This window comes from Diceros bicornis, chromosome 29 (genome assembly GCF_020826845.1).
Source record: "Diceros bicornis minor isolate mBicDic1 chromosome 29, mDicBic1.mat.cur, whole genome shotgun sequence".
Classification (NCBI taxonomy): domain Eukaryota; kingdom Metazoa; phylum Chordata; class Mammalia; order Perissodactyla; family Rhinocerotidae; genus Diceros; species Diceros bicornis.
In genome coordinates, this window is record NC_080768.1 from 14,487,512 (window position 1) to 14,512,600 (window position 25,089).

The 25,089-nt window shown below is 34.0% G+C and overlaps 1 protein-coding gene across 4 annotated transcripts in view; it reads left to right on the plus strand.

Annotated features, from left to right (window-relative positions):
- The window catches only part of TENM3 (teneurin transmembrane protein 3), a 598,785-nt gene that overhangs the window by 284,039 nt on the left and 289,657 nt on the right, over positions 1–25,089 (plus strand). The gene's annotated exons all lie outside the window — the stretch shown is intronic.

Sequence of the window (25,089 nt, forward strand, 5' to 3'; positions counted from 1 at the left end):
AATACGTAATTCTACAAGGTATTGGTTTAGAATTTTAAAAGTTATAAAATTACAGAATAAAAACTTTTAGGCTTTTCAGAGAAATATATACTTTCAGATAGATTCTGTGAGAGAGCCATAATTCTGTATTGTACTGTTATTTATCTTATGATCATATTACATTATAACCATTTAATATTATTCTGTATATAAGTAAGATTAATATATTTGTATTTTTTGTTTGTTGAATTAGAAGCTTTTTGAATATGCTCCTCCTCTCCCCAATGCTCAATATTACCTGCTAAGTGTGTTTATTCTGTTGGTGCTTATTTTCTAATAGTTAAGTCATTAAGGAAGGAGCTTGAGCCTAATAAAATAAATATTTACAGTGGTTTTATACGTGTTACGAAAAGAAAACACTATAATATTTTGGGGGGGCACATAAATAAATGTTTTTGCCAAAGTCTTAGGGAATTGAGAATCACTTCCTTAAGCTATTTATAACAATAGTACACTGCTAGAGTATTCAATTTAATTTAATAAATATTTATTGAGTACCTACTATGTGTTTGACTTCAGTCCTTTATTAATATAAGGTATAAGAAGTTCACTAATAAGTATATAGTATAGTAAGAAAGTAAATAAAATAATAGTTCTTATAACACTATAGTGCTTACAACATTTTAATAAATATTGACGAGTTCCTTGTAGAAATAAAATGTTTTTTAATTTTAAATTTTTATTAAGAATATTTTGGGGGCCGGCCCGGTGGCACAAGCGGTTAAGTGTGCGTGCTCCGCTGTGGCAGCCTAGGGTTTGCTGGTTCGGATCCTGGGCGCTCACCGACGCACTGCTTGTCAGGCCATGCTGTGGCGGCGTCCCATATAAAGTAGAGGAAGATGGGCACGGATGTTAGCCCAGGGCCAGTCTTCCTCGGCAAAAACAAGGAGGATTGGCAGATGTTAGCATAGGGCTGATCTCCTCATACACACACAAAAAAGAATATTTTGTTCTGTTTCTTATATTAGAGGCCAAAAGTAGATCCAGGTCTCATTTCCATATTAAACTTTACTAAACATGGACAAAGCTAAATAATATTGAAGATTAAAACCAAAATACAATACCATTTTAGGCGAGAGTCTTAAGCTGTTAGGCTGATGGCTTAGGTCAAATTTTAGTGTAAATCACCAAAGAATAGATGAGAACAAAACAAAACAAAGCGCTGTACTGGCTGAAGAAAGATGTAATTCTTCATTGGCTGGTTCCTTAGGCATTTGAGGATATATAGGGCTACTATAATAAATTTCTACAAACTGAGAGGCTTAAAACAACAGAAATTTATTCTCTCACAATTTGGGGGGCTAGAAGTCTGAAGTCAAGGTGTCAGGAGGGCCGTGCTTCCTCTAAAGGCTCTAGGGAAGAGTCCTTCCTTGCCTCTTCCAGCTTCTGGTGGCCCAGGCATTCTTTGTCTGGGACCTGCATCACTCCAGTCTCTACCTTTGTCTTCACAGGGCGGTCTTCCTCCTGTGTCTCTGTGTATCCTTTCCTCATCTTATGATTTATTCACCTTGTAAGGATACCAGTCATTGGATTTAGGACCCATCCTAATCCAGTATGACCTCATCTTAACTAGTTATATCTGCAAAGACCTAATTTCCAAATAAGGCCGCATTCTGAGGTTCTGGTGGACATGAATTTTGAAGAGACATAGAAGTTTGAAGTAGCATAGAAGAAGGTAAAGAATGGATGGTTTCTTTGATGTCCTCAGTTTTTTGCTTTCCCCTTCCTTAGTGGATTTAGATAAGTTAGAATTGAGCGTTCATGCCTTCATACTCCTATTCTCTTTAAGATATTTTATCTGCCAAAACTGACATATGCTTCTTTTCTCCTGAGTCTCACATTACAGGAATTTCCAGTAAGAGGTCCCTAGAATTTTGGATGTTTGCTGTTCAATCATAGGGAAAATTAAAATTTAGTTTTTCTTCTTTTTTATTTTCAGAATTTGAAAAACTAGAAAGAAACAACAAACTATTAAGAATGCCATACTACAGGCGTAGCATTCAGAGAATATAGTTATAAACTTTCTAGTTGTAAGTTGAGCATCATAGAATATGTTGTAGTCATTAGTTATGATAAACTTTATGTGAGTATGGTCTGTTGCCTCTCAATTTCCCTATAAGTTTTAGATTTATAAACTATTTATAATGAAAAAAAGAAGTGGTGTGGTAAATGAACTTTATGATTGTCAATAAGTCTTATTTGTAATTTATTCAAAAAATTACCCTTGGCTTTCAATTTTAGTTGCAAAATCGAAATATCTGTATGTATCAGAAAATAGTTTTTAAAAATGAACTGTATTTTAATAAACACATGAAATATTTCTCTGTGAAATGAATAGATATCTATCTAGGCCAAGAATTTCAAGAGGTTTATCATCATCTTTCAAGACAATAAATGATAACGCTGAAATCTAAAGTGTTATATTCCCAAGGAGTGATGGATGAGACCCTTTCCTGAGAGCAGCTATTGGTTAATTAGATATGGGAAAGGCCTTTTCAGGGTAGTGGACTAGGGAAGATACAGACAAGGGAAAAGCCACAGTGCTCACACTATACTTGGCTTATAATTCTGCTTTAGGTCAACTCTGGCAGGAGGAGAGTACATATGTGAAATATTATAATATGGAATATAGTTCAAACCCTCCTCTATGAACATGCACCCTGTAAATATCCAGTCTTATAATTAAAGTGTTAGAGTCGGCTGTGCCTTTTTTGGGGTGTAGGGAGTGAAGAATGGGAATGGGTTGTGAATCAAGGACTTTCTACCAGTCAGATATTTTGCAGTGTGTATAAATGGGAGTCATCTACTGAGATTTCTCAGACAGACATAAGAGAAGATGCACTTATATTCTTGGATAATCAGTTGGCTTTCTCTTCAGCTGGTGGGATATTTTTACTGCGTGAAAGGTGGCATCTCAATTTCCACCTTTCTGAGGTACATGTTTTCCCCAGGTGTGACTTGCCCATAACTTCTTTTTTTTCTTTTAATTATTATTATTGTTATTATTTTGCAGGGAAAGATTTGCCCTGAGCTAACGTCTGTTGCCAATCTTCCTCTTTTTGTTTTTCCTCCCCAAAGCCCTAGTACATAGTTGTATATTCTTGTTGTAAGCTCTTCTAGTTCTTCTATGTTAGCCACCAGCACAGCATGGCTACTGACAGATGGGTGGTGTGGCTCTGCAACTGGGAAGTGAACCCAGGCCGCCGAAGCGGTGAGTGCCGAACTTGAACCACTAGGCCATCAGGGCTGGCTCTGCCCATGACTTCTTAATCTCAGTCCAGGAGTTGGTCAGGAGAGGGGGATATATTTTAAATTACAAACCTTTTTCCTCCTTTCTTATTTGTATGCCATTCACAATTATAATTGATTTTAATAAAATAATATGAATTTTAAACAAATCTTTGACAGATTTTCTAAAACGAGTATATTTTATTGTATGAAAGTATATCTGAATCTTATTGCAGAATGTTTTTCCATGCAGAATATTCCAAAAATGACTGGCCTGGGAGAATTTGGGTTGGGTGCTCCTTCTTCACAATATGGCGGAATATGCCTCAGTTTACTTCCTCTATTATGTGAATTTATACCATTTTCACTTGAAATGAACTTGAAGTACATTGCTTTCTGAGGAAGACAGAGAGACCCAAGTCTTGGCTCTGGAATTCATTCCTCAGGTTGCACAGGAGGAAGAGGAAGAGGAAGGGGTGATGATCTGACCTATAGAACTTAAATTCCTAATAAATTTATTAGCTATTAAATTTGTGAAAAACTTTTGCCAGTTTAAAAATGGTTTAAGCTCAGAGGCAACAAATACAAGGCATAAAATTAAAAAAAAAAATGTTTCACCATCATTTATTCGTTGAATACCTAGTTTCTCACACTTTTTCAACAATAAAAGTTACTTCATTAACTTGTTTTCCTGCAGAATTAGAATCCCCATGTATTTGATAGTGGTCAGATTTCTGCTTTACGTGGGGCCACGGAGTATGAGGACAAGAGGTACTGCACTGGATGTCAGAGATGTGAGCTGTCATCTGTGCCCTGCTACAGCTACCTAACTTGAATTAGATAGCAAAATCCTACGTAGTGACTCAAAGGACCTTTAAAAAACATTGGTTTGGAATAGAAGATCTCAGAGAATTTTTTCGGCTCTGAAATTCTTCCATTGTACTTTTATTTAAACTGACACCTAACATCCGTCTTTTCAAGTGTACATTATGATGGTTCAGAACTGTGTTCTTTGTCTATACCTACATGGAAATTTTCCTAATGACAAAAATAAAACGTTACCTTTTTATGATTAATTTTTATAGTTATGTTGATTTGTTTGGGAATAAATAACCCAACTTGGTATATTAATTTTAGTAGATCTCCCTTCAGTACTCTCTTTGGCTTTGTGCTCACAGTTCTTTAATTATTTCCCAGGAGCCTTTAAGTAAATTGAAAACAAACCAATCTCCTGTGTGTGTGTGTGTGTGTGTATGTTTGTATGTTTTAATTAGCCTACTAATGTTATTTCTTCTTTGTTTCCAGTAATAATAGTCACTAATTTATCTATGTTTTGAACTATTGGCCAATTACTTGGAGGTAGAAAAAAACTAATCCCAATATGGATGTCTAAAATAAATGATTTAAAACAAAGATCAGTAAATCAATGATAAAGAGATGATTTTAGGATTTCTTTTACATAGTCAGCCAGAAGGATCATCAACTGATTTTTAAAAGTTTATGTTTATTTGTGCAAATCTCCAGTGGAAGCACTGTTTCTAATAAGTAATTTTTATTCTTGAATATGGTTCATAAACATCTGAATTTCTGCATAAGTGAATTCTTAAAATGAGAATAAAGAAACAAGCTGAGATTTCATATCTCTGTTTTGTTTAGTGTTAAGCTCTGCTACCATATGCCCCAGTTTCATAATTTTACAGTGGAAAAATAAAATTAAAGCATTAGTTGCCACATTTTTCAATTCACCAAATTCATATTTCATATTAAAGTTCAAAAAAATTATTTAACTCTAGATAGTGAAGGACTTATCAAGATCATGATGAAATCAAGACCCAGAGAATATAAGAAATTTCACTGTGGACAGAGGTAGATATTGGTATAAAGAGAACTAGAAGCCAGTTCTGGCTTCTTACCCAGTATTCTCTCTATGGTACCAATATTTTGTTAAAATAATGGCATCTGCCTTAGAGGAAATAAAGTACGTATCTTTCTAGTCTGTGTAATATGTATGTAAAATCCCACTTTATAACATAAATATGAGGAAGTGATTTTAATAATGTTTTTTCTTCTTTTGTGTCAGATATCCCAAGACATTTGGAAGAGTTCTTATAAATTTGAATTTTTTAATTACAAAATATCCAGCTGGGACTGAGCCATTTTTAGAAATGAGTAATAGAATCGTAGCGTTGGAAAGAATCTCAGGTGGCTGTGAATACTAACTTATCCCTTGGGTGAGGTCATCATTAAAAAGTATGGAAGTTTTTTATATACTATAGGAACTAGTTTCATGCTGGGCCCTAAATTCATTTATCTAACTGTACTGTCCTAAGTGAGTTATTTATTAACTAGTGAGAATAATATGTAAATGCTGTGTTGTAAATTTGATGATCAAAAACTATTTAAAGCAAACAGATAAAGGCAACCTCCAATTTATGTAAATCTATATTTTAAAAGTTTGCTTGGGGGGCCAGCCTGGTGGCATAGTGGTTAAGTTCCCACACTCTGCTTTGGTGGCCCGGGGTTTGCTGGTTGGGATCCCGAGTGTGGACCTACACGCTGCTTATCAAGCCATGCTGTGGTGGTGTCCCACATACAAAATAGAGGAAGATGGGACAGATGTTAGCTCAGGGACAATCTTCCTCAAGCAAAAAAAGGAAGATTGGCAACAGATGTCAGCTCAGAGCCAGTCATCCTCACCAAAGGAAAAAAAAAATTTTGCTTGTAACTCAAAAAGTATTTCCTCACAATACATTAGTTTCCCAGGTAATCCACAAAATCCTGTTTAACCCACAGTGTAATGTGAGAACGATACCATCATACTCATTCTCAATTCTGAATTCCAGGAACACAGCTCCTTTGGTTAAATATCTGTACTCCAGCCTTACCACTTCCTATGCTAGACCGTAGAATAGGATGTATATCGATAATTTCAAAATGGAGAAAGGAAAGAGAACAACAGACCTTAATGGCTCCTAAGAGAAGGGGAGGGGGTCCTAGGAATTGAAAGGATCCTTGGTTAATCATTGCCGGAAGTGAAAATAAGACACATTGGTAAGGACTACCATGCTTTGGAGCTTCTGCAAACTCCAGGCTAGAGTTTGCCATTAGAGATTTGCTCTGGTATGTGTCCGTTATGCAGGAGGCTCTCAAACTCATCATCACTAAATGGGTCAGTTCTGAGACTTTTTGAAGCTTACAAGTCATTAGAAAACTAGCCTCGAAGTGAAACTCCTCATGATCCCAGGTAAATTGCAATAGATTTGATTACTTGGCAGTGAAACTTTTTAATTAAATAAGACAGACAGTTACAGGGTTTTAACTAAATTAGATTTGGGACAATATTTTAAGTGATTTAAATGAAGATTGGTATCTTTTTTTAAGTATAGAAATCTTCCAGTAACAGAATTTCCCATATCTGTCAATGAGTATAAAATTATGCTTGGCTTGAATTTTATTTGCATTTTTCCCTGACCATTTTCTTGTGGAAATTTTAATGAGCAGTGAAATGACCAAAAACTGGACAGCCAAGGGGAAGAAAATAAAGATAATCTAAAACATACTTAATTATCCTCAGTATAATAAAAACTTGACTGTAATAGAGATAATACAAGAACATTCAGATTATCTAAAAACATTTTAAAGTGGCCTTCGACTGTTAGGAGAGTAGATATGCCACTATCTATTGTATCTTTAAGATGATCTTTCTCATATATATAAAAATAAGCATTTATTATGTGTGTCTTATTATAAATTAAGTAGATTACTTATAAAAATGAATACTTCTTAAGAAATAAAAATGTAATTGAGATAATCATAAATGAATAGATCATTTAAGCAGTATTCCTTATGATATCACAGGGCATCATATGTCTTATTTACCCGTTTTCTTAAAAATTATGTTTAGAAGTCCACTTGTATTTTAAAACTTCATTAAATCATTATTGTAACCAGATGTGATTGATAGTCACATTTCATTTTAGTGAAACACATTTCTCTAGACTCCCCCTCTCAATCACTACGACCAATTAAACTTGCTCTAAAAGTTAAAAGAGTAGTTTATTTTAATTACTAAGAATACCCAGGTGGGGATGAGGGTAAGGGGGTGCATTTCTTGAGTGGACTTTTTAATTTTAGAAATTTCAAGAGATTTTCTGCCTTGTGAGTAAATTATAGAGTAGGCTTAAACCTAGTTCTCCATTCTTTCCAGCACTTTGAACTTTTTCTATTATTCTGCCTAAATGTAACTGTAATTGCCTTTTTCTGATGCTAAAGTTTCTATATTTGTTTCCTATTTTTTTCTTGGTTAGACTAGCAATCAGTCTCTATGTTACATATTTTTTTCAAACCTTATCTCCTTAATTTATTATTCTTTTCTTTTTTTCTCTTTTCTAATTAGTAACGTGTGCTCTAATTTAATTAATCTCCCTTTGATTGTTTTCCTTTGACATAATTAAGGCTATTAATACGTAGCTGAATACAGCTTTGTCTCCATTCCATGTGTGGGTATCCATTTTTAAATCATTATTCTGTGTGTATTTTGTGATTGCAAGTTATATTTTTCTAGGTTTAATTCATTGAAATCAAATAATGTGACTTGAAGAATGTTAGCTTTTTAAGAATTTCTTGAGATTTTCTTTGCATTTTTTACAGTAGTCTTCAAACTTTTTGCTTACATTCTCACTTAAAGAATTTTGGTAAACCAAATACCCCTCATACATTCTTAGTTAAAATCTAATGTTTTTCATCAAAGTAAAAATAGTTGCAAAGGATTTTCAATATATGACAAATATTGACATTTTGAATAAAACTGTTAGATCACAATTTTTAAATGTCTATTAATAATAATAAATCAATAATAAATGTCCTAGCAATTTTATGCTCACCATCATTTATTTACAAGTAAATTAAGAAATTCTTTGACAGTTGAATATTTTAAATTATTTCATGTTCTCTTTGAGACTTGTATTTTCATTCCATTTTCCCTAGAGTGTTTTATTTTAATGCAATTTAGTTTTATTCTTGAAAGTCTTTTATTTGATGAAAATTTAAATTTAGAAAATTTCCTATGGCCACAAGGTTCTAAGAACTGGAACAGAATTTCCGCTTTGAGTTAATATAATCCGTACACACTTGATCCAAAAACAAATATGCATGTTCTAATAAAAATTATTGATCATAAAAAATAAAATTCGATTGGAAATGTATTTCTTAATGAAATGGAGTGGTAAGTGTTGTAATGCCCTCTTTTACTGGGGAATAGTTTAATTGTTCATTGTTCTTTGGTTTGCTGCCCTAGTGTGTTTATGTTGGGGCATTGCCCCATGGTAAGTTTTTGGATAGTTTTCTTTCTTTGTTAGAGTGAAAGTAAGAAAGAAAGATCTCTTCTACAGGTACCTCTTCAGGCAAATCAATATTAAGGCCTGAAATTCACTCTTTTGCAACTATTCGGGCACACATACCCCTTAGAAGGGTTTTCCTTACTCTCAGCATTATAGATAGCACAACTTGAAGACCACTTGTTGAATATATAATACATTGTTATGACTGATCATGAGTATTTCTTAAAGAATATATTCTTTAAGTAGGTATCAGCATTTGCTTTGTATCTGTTAAGCCAAACTCAAAATTTGTTAATTATTTAGATGACTAAGTATAATTCAACTGGGGCACTGTTTAGCATTGTGGATAGGTTTTAGGATACCTACTGTTCCTGACTCTTGCTTTTAGACACTAAAAAGACTTGGTGGCAATCCGGACACCTGCCCCTCCTCACACCCCATTTCCAAACATTCTCAGGCAAATAGGACTGTCCCTGATTGAGAATCACTGATTTGACATCCCCAACATCTTTTTTAAGCCTGTTGGCTTTTTTATGTATTTGAAAGACCTGTTATTATTATTATTTTTTTTTAAATAATTTTATTTATTTATTTTTCCCCCAAAAGCCCCAGTAGATAGTTGTATGTCATAGCTGCACATCCTTCTAGTTGCTGTACGTGGGACATGACCTCAGCATGGCCGGAGAAGCGGTGCGTCGGTGCGCGCCTGGGATCCGAACCTGGGCCGCCAGCAGCGGAGCGCATGCACTTAACCGCTAAGCCACAGGGCCGGCCCAGAAAGACCTGTTATTAAAGTCTTCCACTGTTGTTTTGTTTCTTTTCATTTTTTAATGAGTTTCTTACCATTTTGCTTTGTTTGGTACGTAGAGTTCATGCCTACTCTGTCTTCATTGTCTATTGCATCCTTAATAGATCCTTTTTTATCCAAATCAATACTTTTTCATGTCATAGATACTACTTTACCTGATACTAATATGGTATCCCCTGCTTTCTTTTTTTTTTTTTTTTTTTTTTGTGAGGAGATCAGCCCTGAGCTAACATCCGCCAATCCTCCTCTTTTTTTGCTGAGGAAGACGGCCCTGGGCTAACATCGGTGCCTATCTTCCTCCACTTTATATGGGACGCCGCCACAGCATGGCTTACCAAGCAGTACTTCGGTGCGCGCCCGGGATCCGAACCAGCGAACCCCGGGCCGCCGCAGCAGAGCGCGCGCACTTAACCGCTTGCGCCACCGGGCCGGCCCCTCCCCTGCTTTCTTTTTAATTGAACTTTCTTGGTTTATCCTATGGCTTTATGTTTACCCTTCACATGGTAGCTGCTCCCCAACACTGTTGGTCCTCATGTGCAGAATGGGTTGCAAGTCACATTGTCCCATTTCTCCCAGATCTTCCCCCATCTACACACCTCAGTTCTTCACAAGAGGTGGTGTTAGCTGTGTTTCATCAGCATTTCCCTTATATAAGTCCTCTGGCTCTGCAGAGGTTTCTCAGGATGAGCAGTGCAAATTCATTGGATGTATCTTCCTTCTAACTGGTCACAGCTCCAGTGAATCTAGCTGAAATTCCTACCCTGTTTTTATAATGTGATGGGCTCCTTCAGTGCTAGTTTATTGCCTGATTTTATATCCTTCAGTCATTTCAGTTGTTTACTGGGGGAGAGAGAGGAAGGGGAGACTGTTAGATCCCTGTGCTTAAGTTATCATCTTATTCAAAAGTTAATTTTTAAAAAAATTCTATTCTTTTAAAAATATATAAGTGATTTTCAAATTATGTAAATACAAAATCCTGGACCATGGGATGGAGAATGAGTTTACTATTTATGTATATTACTTATTTAATACTAGTCCTTTATTTGCTCGAGTTTTATGGAAGTTTAAACGTTCAATAAAATTACTTGACGGAAGTTTTAGAGAGAAAATATATTTATGATAGAGGATATATTTTTGTTTAACCTTAGACTGAAATGCCGTACTACCAGAGAAAATGTAGAAGGTATTTTGCAGTTCTTGAAAGATTGATACTTGAGTGGCTTATGTCATTAGAAACCCTAACATCTTTTCTACATCCATATGCATAGTTCTTTATTCTGTTCATAAATTTAACTTGTGTAAATGACAAGTAGTAGCAAGCCCACACTTGGGGATTTCATCTTCACTGACTAATTCATCAGACGTTTCACCTTTCTGTAGTCACAGATGGTTTTAATATCTGTCTCTATTGAACAGTCACTCAGATGTGTCCATCTCCATCTTTATTGGATAAATAATATTTCAGTATCTCTCAAGTGACTATGATAATTGGATTCCAAAAGAGAATTCAAGCTTTGTAGGTATTGTCCTATTCAGAATTTGCACTCTATGTTCCTGTCTCTCTTGTACATTTACATATATTCCTGCTTAAGTGGAATACACGGGATGGTACCATTTTGTGTAAATTACTTAGAATAGCTTTTGTGGGGAAGCCCTGAGTGTAACCTCTTTGCTATCTAAAAATGGCATTTACCATTCCAAAATAAGTCCCTGGTGGTATTACTTGCTTCATTCCAAAGTGACCTACACTTGATTAAGTGAAGTCTCATTTCATAGCTGTAACTCCTTAGAGATTTTTAGTGGGTGTTTAAAATGAATGCTTTTATCTAAAGCCATTTTAGTTTTCACTGAACCTTTATTTTTTTCCCTATTTTCAGATTTAGAAAACAGGTTTATTTCTTTTTTCAGTTTCCTGTTAGTAAAAACAAATAGGTGATTTGGCAGTGGTTCGCGTGTCTGATAAGTTTAAGTATTTGGGCTTGGTGAACAGAAAAAACTGATGAAGAAATAAAGTTTTTAAGACTAGCTTGCTGATTTCCTTGATGCTGGAGGAATGTAAGTTCTTCACATTAAATTTTTTTTAAGAGTTAGAAAATGTTGATTTTTAAAGTGAAGAGTGGCACAAAACTTCAGCAGCCCATTGTATTCTTTCAGGATTTATAAACTATGCACTTGTGGGTGTGTGTGTGTGTGTTTTTGTGTATATACACACATATATTAAATATATGTAAATACATATGAATATATGTTTATATACACATATATATGTATTTAATTTCTTAAGTTTTTATTGTGCTAATTTATTAATTTACTAATTACTCCAAATTTACTCATGCTTTCTTTAAGTAGCTCCAAATCGGCTGCAGAATTGTGCTTTTAGGTCTGGCAGTGAAGCACAACAATACTTCCCAGGATGGAGTATGTGGTCTTGAAGACAAGATGTTTTAAATGTTAGGAGAATATGTTACCTATAGGAGAATTTGAGGAAGACCAGCCATCCCATTGTCTCACAGTCGGTCATTACTGGCAGTGGTTCTGACGCTAGCTTGAATCTTCAGAAAGGCTACTAATGCCCACTTCTTAAAGTTTGGGCTGTTTCAGATAGACGCTATTTCTAAAAGCACATTTCTTCAGATATCACATTTATGAGTTCATGCGTTTCCTTGGTGTAAGATTTAGAGGAAAATATATTAGCAGAATTTATTACGTATCTTTTTATTTTTTTACTTTTTTTATTATGAGGTACACTGAATATCTGTGAGGTCAAGAAAACCAGTTGCGTGATAGTTTGAGCACTTTTCTTCGTTACTCTGAAATTCTTTTCAAATTTGGTATATACTAGTGAACTTAGGGTTGAAACTAAATTATTTTGTCAAAATTTGTATAAAGAGAGAGCAAAATTGTCCTTGATGTATCTTTGCTCTTTCAGCTACTCATTCTTTTTTTTTTTTTTTGGACTTTTAACATTAATTAATTAATTTATTTATTTTGTGTGTGTGTGTGTGTGTGTGTGTGTGTGAGGAAGATTGGCTCTGAGCTAACATCCATGCCAGTCCTCCTCTTTTTGCTGAGGAAGATTGGCTCTGAGCTAAAATCTGTGCCCATCTTCCTCTATTTTGTATATGGGATGCCACCACAGCATGGCTTGACAAGCGATGCATTGGTCCTCGCCCGGGATTTGAACCTCCGAAACCCGGGCCTTTGAAGCAGAGCGCACAAACTTAACTGCTGTACCACTGGGCTGGCCCCCAGCTAGTTGTTCTTAATTTCGTTTCCTTTCATTAGTCTTTCTTTGCTGTCTGGATTTGATTGACAACTGATTTCTAATATTTCTTCTGAAAGACTAATTGTAGATAAGTTAGTTGTTAAAGAGCTGTATTGTCTTAGTTTCTTAATTCTGGCAAACTTCTTAGAAAATTTGCGACCAGAAAATAATCTGTTCTTTTGAAAACAGTCTTGTTCCATTTCTGAACATGTGTTGGCATTCAGTTGGAGTGACTCTGTGTTAAACTGCTCAGAAAGTTCTCCACACCAGGGGACAGCTGCTCTCTGGAGCAAAATGGAGATGAGACAAATATTTCTGTGAGATATTTTTTACTTCAGATATTAATTTCGAGGATTGTGCCATAGTTAGTATTCTTTAAAAAAATTTTTAGTAGTGTCCTTGTCTGCTGTATTTATTGGTAGAATTGCTAAAGGCGGTGCTTTTAAATGTTCTTTTTCATTCAGAATCTTCCATTTGATGAAAACCTTGAGACATTTTGCATGGTTGAACCTTTGAAATGACTAGATCGCTGTATAAGGATTGTGCCACCGTGTGTGTAGAAGGAGCCTAGTGAACGACTGTTTTATGTCTTTGGGCCCACAAGGAACTGTGAAGACGCTTTTCTTCCACGTTTTGACGTAATCAGCCTTCAACATTTATTGAGATCCCTAGAAAGAAGAGCCTGGTAGCGTGGTTTGCAGCCACTGCTTACACTGTGTAAAAACAAATAAAAATAACCAAGCCCACAGTTTATTTTGTATGGTCGCAGAGTTGCTAACAGTTTGAAACCGAAAGAAAGGGACCTGGATGAGGCCTTTCCTACCTGCCTCTTGTATCGCTCCTGCAATAGCTTTTCTGTGAACGTTTTTCATTTTGTTGTGTTTTTTTTTCCTTTTTTGAGTCTTTTCTCCTTTGCATTCTGTGATTTTCCTCTAAGACAAGTTATGAAAATAAACTATGTACATTTCTAAGATTACACTTTTTTTAATATAACAAAGCTATTTAATAAATTTTATATCTGAGAAACAAAAGATCACAATTCATCTACTAGTTTATTTTTCACTACCTATTTTCAATAACCATAAATTAAATAAAGTATTTTATGTCTGTCCAAAATCCTTATTTCTGATTATGGAAAATGAATATTGAAAAAGAAAGCAAAAAATAGTGAATACAATTATGCAGATGCTCTGGAAAATACTTGGAGAGGACTGATTTGGTAAAAAATAGAGCAAAGGTTAATTTAGTTTGAAATTATATATACTTTTATATTATACCAATTGTAAATTTTATACATGGTAATAACTGTTTCTAAAAATTTACTTTGTAAAATGTCTTTCATGAACAGATCTGAATATTAATTTAGTTTACTTGGTTCTGTCGAATTTAAATACCTTTACATTTTTATTTGTTTAGAATTTGGAATTTTAGAGAATATTAAAAATAATTTTCATAAGCTTGCCTCTATGGTCTAAGAATAACCAGTCTCCTAAAATTAAAGAATTAGTCAGATATTCTCTAATGTCACATAGAAAACATTTACGGAATTTTTAATTTTTTGATTAGCTATTTTAGTGCCATTTAAACACTGGCTGTATGTAATGGTTTATGTACAATGTTGTGCTATTATTCATGCTGTTCATGTAGTTCTTACAATTTTTTTAGCAAATAAAATTCGACTTTCCTATATAGTTTTTGTTTAATAATTAATCTCTTGAAAAGAAGTATGACATATGGCATAAAATTTTACTGTTCCATTTTGCAAGATCTTTTGATAGCCCCCATCGTGTGCCTTCCTAATCATAGGCTGTCAACTTCATACAGTGACTTGACTCTTTGCCACTAGAGGGCAGTAAAAAAATTGATGTTAATAAACGTCATTGTAGCATTTTTTTTAAGCTTTTGTACATTGTTCTAGACTGTCAACCCTAAAAAGTTTGTCTAGAGCTCTGCTTTTCAACTGGAAAGGAAGTACCCAAACCTGAGTAAAATTTATCTGCATATCTTCATAGATTGTAATTTAAAATCTTCCCTTTTTGTTAGTGGTAGTAAGTTAGTTAGGATTCTAGGCAAAATGTTATTTAATCATGCAGATTTTCTAGAAATTCATGATTTAAAATACTCTTTTTGTTTTATTAACGTTGAGGTTTATTTTAGGATTTGAAAACCTTTATAGTTGATGGTTGGTGACTAAATTTTTTTGGATAGATTCTTATTTGGCACATTTTATTTACTAGCATATTTTACTTGAAGGAATATTTGTCTGATAAAATGTTTTTCAATTTTATTGGAAATTGGAGCCAGAAAGTAAAAGGTTCAGTAAGTAAAATAAGTTGGAGCCCAATATTTATCCATATTTTTCAATAACTTAATAAGTAAGTGTTCAGTTTAGTTTCTTGTTGGACACGAAAATGTACTTTTAGCTTTAAAGGCTAAAAGTCACTGTAATTTTGACTGTTACTGCTTTCTAATTCAGAAGTGGATAGAATTACTAAGTAATGGAAATGTTAAAATTCTCCAATGGTACTATACATATTTATGATTCATTTAGTCCTATGATGAAATAAATACCAAAGACCACTTTTAGGGATTAATCAGCCTAGGCTTTTATATTACTTTAACTTACCTTCCTATTTATTTTATTTTTATATATTTAAATTCATTAGTTTGAATGTTATAAATATATTTATCAAAGTCAGCCCATCATCCCCAGAACAATACAGCCTAAACTCAGGCTTATGAATACTTAATTACTAAATTTAGAAGTGTTAGTGTCTTGTTAAAAAGGCAAAGCTTGTGATATTGAATGTGCAATTTTGAAGAAATGAGGAATGCCATTTGTTTTTATTAAGCTGGGATTTGAATGTTTGAAGAAAGCATTGAGGGAGGCATTTGTTTAGAAATTGAGGTAATAATCTTCATTTGTAGTGTTGAAAATATTATTTTTACAATACTCTCATCCTGTATAAATAAACACAGGAGTCCATGCTTGAAAGAACTAGGTTTACTTTATGTGTCTACTGATAAATTATTTTTTGTCATTTTTCATTCTATGGAGAATTCTACCTAACTTCAAAATTAGAAGTAAACGTTTTTGATCTGTAAATGAGGTATCACTTTTTTGTGATAGAAATACCAATATGTTGATTTAAGATTTCGAATATGTAAGAAACTGTTTTATGATGCTATTGATATTAATTCTTTAAAGATAAGTAAATGGATGGAATTATAAAAAGTCTTTTCCCCTGAATTTTGCCTGCACATTTAGAAACTAAATATAAAGAGAGAGGATAAAAGCAAAGAATAGTGATTTTTTTAATGGAATCTGCAGTCCACTCCTCTTTGGATATGATTGATAGCAACAGGAAGTATTTCAATATGTTTTCAAAAATTGTATCAGCAATTATTCTGTTTTGAGAAGTTATGCTCTGTATTATTGCAGAATCTTTAAAGTGGTTTTCAAGGCATCACATTTTTTTCTCTCCAAGCCTTGTAGAAGATTCACTTATTTTGCTCATGCTAAGCTTCTTTGTGCAATTGGTACTAAAAATAAAACAAAAGCCATTAGTAACGTAATTTAACAAATACAATCTTAGGTGGAGTCCAGAGTTTTACAGTAATTTGACAACACATCCTAAGTTTGACTTTCCCAGTCTCTCAAAGTAAAGCTTTTCACAACGGAAGCTGTAGGAAGCCGCTGGCACAGTTCTTTGCTAAAATTTCCTGGAAATACAGCGGGCCAGTTTCCTAATGGTATTTTTCAAAATTATAATTTCCTTTCTGCTCAAGTGTGAAAGAAGCATTTTTGAAATACAGTTTTTGAGTTTATTTGCAAACCTTAAGTAACTAATATAGTAACAAACTTGCTTTAAAAATATATAATTTTTAATTTAAAAGACTGCATCAATGAAGATGAAAAGTGAAAATTTGGGTTCTAGTTGTATTTGGAAATTTGTATCTTTGAAAACATTAGTAAACTATTTAATGAACAATTAGTTGTGTCATTTTTGTTTTTTCTTTTACATTTTTGAAAAGTCAAACACTTAACTATTTTGTGAAATTTTCTTAGGTTTCTTATTTTAACTCTGGATTTGTGTAGTGGATTTTCAGAAGCAAAATGAATTCTTGTGCAGTGACTAAAGTGTGATTTTAATATGTCAAATCTCAACTGACATCTTTTTAGGTAATTATTTCAGGAAAGGGAGAATTGGGTATTCAGGGAGTGATTTTGAGATGTATACTGAGTCATTTTACTGATTTTGAGTGATTTTGCATCATTTTACTATCTACTTGTGTAGATAGAGTATTTCCTTTTCTTTCTATTAAATATTAGTCTTTTTGAGGAGTATTTTGTGTTTGTTTTAATAGAATCACCTTTAAGAATTATCTATTTCCTGGACTTTGAGTTGAGAAATTTTATTTCGTCAAAGTAAATAATTGAGTATTTGTTAACACAAACTCTGAAAAATAGTTCAAAGAGAGACTAAGATCTTCTGAATCAAGATTAAAGTGTAGTTTTAAATAAAGAGACTGAAAAAATATTTTCAGAGGGAGGCTAAGATTTTCTAAGTCAAGTTTTAGATGTAACAAAATAAGGAGACAAAAAATCATGATATAAACCTAAAATTTAAATAGCTTTTCTTTGTCTTGCACTTTTTAACAATAAAAAGTTAAAAGGTTCTTCTCTCCTTCACCTTGGCTCTTCTGACATTCTTATACGATAAGTGTTGCTCAGGTTTGTTTTTTGTAGTCTTTAAACAAATTTTTGTGCTAAAGATTCATTATCCTGGGTAAATCCTCAACTTTGTACTTATGTTGAATATTTTTTAAATGATAGTTTATTCTATCATTATAATTTATTTCTAACAATAGAATTATAATTTATTTCTAACAATAATTGAATGATTTTTTAATTTTATATCAAAATTTAAGAAGTGATATTTTCTTTTGTTGTTCATTCTCTCCTCTCCTTGGTTACTTTGATGAGAGGAAAAACACCAAAGAAGCAAATTTCTCTTGGACAGTGCACAATATTTTAGTAAATGCAGATACTGTATCTTAATGAAATAATTTCAAAATGCAGTGTGAATTAAATTTACACTTTAGTATTCATCTATTAACTTAAAAGAAAAGCCATCATTTGTAAACTAAATTTTATTAAATATTACACTTGAACTACTAGACTATATCTATAGAATATATCTGTAACTTATCAAAAATAATATAAATTAGATAGTTTTCGTTTGGACATGTGGTAGAACACTCATTGAAAAATTGGTTGGGGAGGACAGTTGTTGCTTTACTATACATACACGTTTTTTGGTAACAATAATGATTTTGAGTTTATGACTCCTTTCAAAATAGTGATAAAGTAAACTCCATTATTAATATGCTGAAGTCCATATTGTAGATTTATTATGTACTCACATGAACATAATAATACAGATTGATTTTATTTTTCTTCCACTAACGTGGATGGAATAAAAGGTGAAGTTACCACCACTAGCTGTGATTTTTTTTAAAAATATTACTCTTAGGTCTAATCCTGCAAATATTATTTTTGAAATATTAATATGATTAAATCTTGGCATTGCAGAACAGAGTCCTTGCTATGTTCTAGATTAGAATAAAAGAAAATAAAGAGTCTTTCTTTTTTTAACCTGTTGCAATTTTAGTATGATTTTCATTGCTGGCCTGTGAAAATATCTACATATAGGCCATTATCTTGTACGTGGCAGGCTAGCATTGCCTCTGAGAGATCTGCATTATTTGAGAAGTGGATATTCATGTCAGTTCCTTTCAGAAACCACAAGTAGCTATTACACAGGAATATGATCTATTTTTATGGTCTTCTCCCATAGGATGCCTTCTTTGTCACATTACAGTGTACTTAAAAGAGGTCATTATATTGAAATAAAAAGACTCCAAGGAAGCAGATACTAGTGTATATCTTCAGTATAGGAATCACATTAGGATTTTAGGTTCATCTCTAACGGCAATACTTTTGGATTTGTTTTAGCTTTCTACATGTCACATACTTAAAGTTTTCATTGAAACTAAGACTATCCAAATTCTTATATTATTTTAGGAACACACAGGAAAAAAAGGTACTTTTTTGTTCTTTAGGTAACTTTTTCTTTATAAATGAGCATATCACTATAATTTCGTATTCAAGCTTTAAGGCAGGACTCGTTAATGTGTGGTATCTGTGTAGTCCCCCAAATACAAAACTGTATACTTGCTTTATCTAGTGATGACAATTTTAAGTGGAATAATAGCTTTGTGGTTATCTCCATGCAGCATTAGAAATATGTCTTTAGTGGAGGAAGATGGGCACGGATGTTAGCCCAGGCCCAGTCTTCCTCAGCAAAAAGAGGAGGATTAGCATCAGATGTTAGCTCAGGGCTGATCTTCCTCACAAAAATTAAATAAATTAATTAATAAAATTAAATTTAAAAAAAGTTAAAAAAAAAAGAAATATGTCTTTGCAGTAGAAATAGTAGATGGTAGGAATAAATAGTATATGTGTACTGTAGTGTGTGTGTGTGTGTGTCTGTGTGTCTGTAACAGTAAAATTTTCCAGAGCCCTTATTTAATACCACCGTCTTAAACCATATTGAAGGGCAGGTGCAAACCAGCTACTTGATGTTAGTTTGTAGCCAAATATATAAGAAGATAAACATAAGTGATCAAGTAACTTAGTTTCCTTGATATTAGGGCCCTTTAGACCCCAGTTCTCAGGGTGGTGATCTGACCATTGTTTCTAGAAATTAGAGACAGAAGTACCAATAACAAAAGGAGCAGTGTTATGTGCCCTACTCAGTGATATCCCATATACCTGGACAATGAGGTATACCTGGAAAGGCACAGCAATATAAAATGATTGTCAGTGTATCCATTAGTATGCCTGTTAAGAACTTCATGAGAGTTGGGGCCATCCTTGTCTTGCTAACAGTTTGCTTCTGGCATTTAGCACAATGCCTGACGTATAGTAGAAGATAAGTGATGACAACGGGAAACATTACGTGCCAGGTACTGTTCTAAGGACTCTGCATAGATTAATATATTTAATCCTTACATCAACCCTATAAAATAGGTACTGCTTTCATCACCTATTTTGCAGGAGACTGAAGTACAAAGAGATTAAGTAACTAGTTTAGGGTCGCACAGCTAGTCAGTTGTGGGGCTGGAATTTGAACCCAGGCTGTGTGGTTTAAGGCTTTATGCTCTTCATCATTACCCTACTGCTTCTCGTACTGATGGAGTGAACCATTTCCACAGAGGTTTAAAGGCTTTCTTTACTTGTTTTCTCTTCACAACTGATAAAATGGTGACAATATTTTAGCTTATTTTTTCCCCACATGGTTATTTTTCATGCAGAGAGAGAATGAAAGAAAATTCCAAAAGTTAGTTGGTATAAACTGCCCTTTGAATAGGATTCATTTTAACTGATTGTGTACCTACATATGAGAATGTTTGTTAAAATTTTATAAATCATGAAGATTTAGGAAATATCAATTTTTTTAAAGGAAATAATAATGATAAAATCTATCATGTATCATTTCTGGATTTGGTAGCCATTTTAAAATGTATTAAAATATTTGCAAATTGCTCCTTATTAGAGTTATAGATAACTGTGTGGTTTACCGTTAGTGAGTGATCTTGAAAGGTACTAGAGTTTGTATTATCTTTGAACTATTTATTTAAAAAATTACAAGACAATATTAACTTTTTAAATTCAGTACAGTTGATAATCAGTTATTATCATTTCATATATAGTGATAAATTCAGTTATCTAACTGCCACAAATATCCCATTTTAAGCCATAAATTAGGAGTTTATGTTTTGTTTTCACTTAGATAAATAATACCTTTATTTTAGATACTCTGTTTTTTCATAGTTTTTTATGTTAATAATTCAAATACTTTTGAAAACATATTTTATTTTACATGTGCTGTAATAATGGTATAACTATGTTCCTTTCAGACTCAGAAAAAATTTTGGTATAGTGTGTAATTCAGTATTTTCTGATAATGCATATGCAAATGACTTTTATAACATTGTCTACATGTATATTTTTAGCAGCAGTGTAAGTGTACATAACATTTTTTCCTTAATTACAAATGTATCACCAAAACTACTAATATTGGACTTGTGTGAGGTATTTCTTAATGCTTCATTTGTACTCTAAACAGTATTAACTGGTTAATTTTAAAAATGAAAGTGATAGAGGCTCCTTTGTCTAATGGCAACTTTATGGAAATGAACACTTCAGATGATTTCACAAATTATTTTTCTTCATAGCTCAAAACAAAAAGTATCATGTATAAATCCAGCAAATCTATCCAATGACACACAATCCCACCCAGTTTCAGTCCTGACCAAGCAATCAGTAAGTTTGATCAAGTTAACTATAAAGAAATATTTCACAAGAATCTCACTAAAGTTTTCAATATTTGATAATTGGCTCTAGAGGTAAACAGTGAACCTAGAGGCCAAAAAGTGAGATGTAATTTGGTGTGACTTATCTTTTTGGTTTTCTGGAAGTAAATTTAACAACAGTATTTTAGTATATTAAGTATATATTGAGTAACTGTTGGTGTTGGGTACTGTGTGAGCCACTGGGATATATTGTGAGGAAGACAAAGTTCCTGTTCTCAAGGAACAGGAACATCTGTCCATAAATATAGACAAGTAAATGGGAAATTTTTTAGTGACACAAGTTATGACAGTATTGAATACAGGATTCAGTGGGAACACAGATGGTGGGTGCCTAACCTGCCTTAGAGGACTCCACAGAGACTGGCTGGAGGAAATCCCATTTAAGCTGAGACCTAGGCAATGAAGAGAAGTTAGGGGTGAGGGTGCGTGTGTGGTGTGGGTTTCCTGGAAGAAATAGCGTGTGCAAAGCAGAGCCTGGAGAGAGTGCGGGGGAATTGCACGTAGATTGAAATCGTTAGAGTTCAGGGTGTGAAAGGAGAATGACCAGAGATGAGGCCAGAGAGATAGCAAGGCTGATCGTAAAGGCCCTTGTAAGCCAAACTGAGATGTGTGGACTTGATCTTGAGGCTGATGGAAAGCCATTGAAGGATTTTTAAGCAGCCATTTAAGGCTTTTTAAAACCATTTTTAATAAACTTTTAAGACTAAATTTAAGAAAGAACAATGTTGTATTTGTTATGTTTCATTCTTGAGAATCATTTTTTTTTTTGTGAGACATCCCTATAGGAAACATTAGCTGCTGTAATAAACTCTAGAATTAGAGGGGAGCATGGAACTATATTAACAGGCTGGGTGCTGCATCCTTAAGACACTTCCATTCTAGGAAGGAGGAGCATGAAATTTTTGGTTCACAGCTACCAGTTGCGGATACAAGTGACGTAAAGTAGTTAATACAGTTCTTACACAAGGAACAGCTACTCTCAAAGAATTAGGGTGATCAAAGTAAATCAACAGCAATCTTAGTAATAAAAATTTTAGGTAGGGTCTAGGATCACAAAAGCCACTGAAAAAACAGGGTGATAGAAGAACTCCCATACGCCACACTGTTGTTTCAGAAGAGCCCAAAGAGTTTCAGCTGGACCGTGTCCTCCCTTCTCAGCCAAGTGCACCAGGGTGGTCCAGCTGAGTTCCAGGCTTGTCTTATTATAAAGGGCTAACCTTCATGCAGATAGCTCTCAACGTACACCACCCTGTCCTCAACAAAACTGAAATTCCTAAAATTGTTTCAAGGCAAATCTAGTCCCTTGAGGTCTTCCAGATGGTGGTAGTTAGTTAACCTAGGGAGAGATCCAGTTCCAGGCAAAACAAAACAAAAGAAAAATGTATTCCAGGATCAGGCACATGCCCTCTGTCTTCTTATTCTTTCTCTCTGTAATTTATCTGGTGCCCACCTCACCCTGTATCGTCACTCTGTTTTTTTTTTTTTTTTTTAAAGATTTTATTTATTTATTTTTTCCCCCAAAGCCCCAGCAGATAGTTGTATGTCATAGCTGCACATCCTTCTAGTTGCTGTATGTGGGACGCGGCCTCAGCACGGTCGGAGAAGCGGTGCGTCGGTGCACGCCCGGGATCCGAACCCGGGCCGCCAGCAGCGGAGCGCGTGCACTTAACCGCTAAGCCACCCGGCCGGCCCCGTCACTCTGTTTTGAATGTCAGCAGTGTTAAAGGAAATCCACAGTGGACATTTCCTTTAACTTCCTAATTCCTGCACGTGGTTTCTTGAATTTGAAGAATCACTGGGGTGTGGGATATGATGTAGAAGAGAAATAGCCATAGAAAGCCCTTTTTATGGCTGCTGCAAACCAGTGTCATAATATAATTGTGTGTTCTTCTCATTTGATGCCAGTGTCTTTAGTGAAAGCCCCTAATAAGATGTAAAATGCCTTTTAATTGTAAGTGGTGGTTATTATTGTTATTATTTTGTGTGTTTATCTCTTTATCTTTTTTCTTTGAATTACTATAGATAATGGTTTAACTGTATTTAACTATCATGTATCAAGGTTGTGCAGTTTAAAAACTATAATTTTTGAGAGAGAATAATATGCAGAGTAATTTCATTTTCATAATACGAAATAATGTACATTAGGTATGGGCAACATAATTAATAGAGATTCTGGTTTTATTATTTGGGCTCTTAATATACTCATTAAATATGCCACTGGAAAAAAAATTTGATTAGCCAGTGCAATTTAATAAGTGCCCCTTTTATGCTAAGCATACTGGCTAGACATGCATGTTTTATAAAATGTAAAATAAGATTTTTCTCAGCCCGTAAGGAGTTACTATGGGTAACATACCTATATACTCTAGTAAAGACTTGAGATATTTTTAAAATGAGACCTAAGTGAGGTTCAAGGGATTTATTCAGACATTATTCTGAGGTTGTAAAAGTTGCACATAGTAGATGTTCCATAAACTTTTAGCAAATACAGTGATGTAATTTATTGTAGTGCAAACAGAGCCTTTACATTGTTGGGCAAAATGTAGCAGGAGTTCTCGAATATAGTAGATTGCAATTAGAGATTACGTATGGCAGTGATGTGTTTTAAGCAAGGGCTTGAAGTGGGTGGAGATGAAGTTTTGTACAGATGATGAGGAAGTGAGTGTTTTTTGGATAAGATGGCAAAAGCAAGGACATAAAAACAGTAATGATTAATTGTCTCCAGGTGATGGCAAACAGACCTGAAATACATATGGATAGTGATGGGAGAGAATATATTGACAAGTACAAAGAAATGGGGTTTATGACTTAAAGAGGTCATTGTTGAAAAAATTTGGTTTGGGAAACCAGAGTTAGGTAGACAGAAGAGGAGTCTAGGCTTGAGGTCATTAGAACAGTGGCTGTCCAAATTGAAGAGGGTTCTAAAAAATACTGACAAGTGGGCCGGCCCAGTGGCGAAGTGGTTAAGTTCGTGTGCTCTGCTTCAGTGACCCAGGGTTTGCAGATTTGCATCCCTGGCATGGACCTACGCACCGCTTATCAAGCCATGCTATGGCAGATGTCTCACATATAAAATAGAGGAAGATGGGCACAGCTGTTAGCTCAGGGCCAGTCTTCCTCAGGAAAAAGAGGAGGATTGGCAACAGATGTTAGCACAGGGCTAATCTCCCTCACCCAAAAAAAAGAAAAACAATTGACAAGAGAAAGCAAAGTGGCATGATTTAGTGATGTGTTTAATTTCCATGATGAAAATGGGAGTTTTTTTTAGATAGCATCCCTGAAGAAGATGGAGTGAGTAATTATAGCGAGGAATAGAGCTTCAATTTTATGAATTGGTAAGTTATCTAAATAAATTTATTCTGTATACAAATAGAGACAATGCTAGAGAGCATGGCCAAGTCTGGGGATGTCAATTATATGTTATTCTTATATTTCATAGAGGAAGTCGTATGAGGAGTCAAACCAAGAAAACAAAGGAAGTAAATCATAAATTCAAGGGGAAGTGAGAAATAGGCAGTTAATGAATACCAGGGAAAGAAGTCAGAGATGAGAGAGGATAGCTGGAACAGTCCAATGTTATAGGATACTAAGATAGAAACCATTTCAAGAGGAAGGTTTTTGTTTTAATGGAAGCATCTAAAAAGGAGACTATATGAAGGAAGATATGTAATCTGTAATGTAATTACATGTGTATATGAAACCAGAAAGTATTAATAATTTAAAACTTCCAGAAGAATGCTAGAGACAGAAGTCTGGGTCGGGGGAGCGGAGTGAGGGGAGGTAGCAAGAGATGAGGAATTAAAGGAATTGGACCTAAGAGTACTTTGCAACTGCTGGATAAAAATGATTCATTTCATTTTCATTTTTAATTGACTCTAATTACATGAATGTTATTCAGCAGTTAAAAGATAATTTTGTATTTTTCTCTTCATTTTAAATGAATTTGTTACTTTTTGGAAAGTGATTAT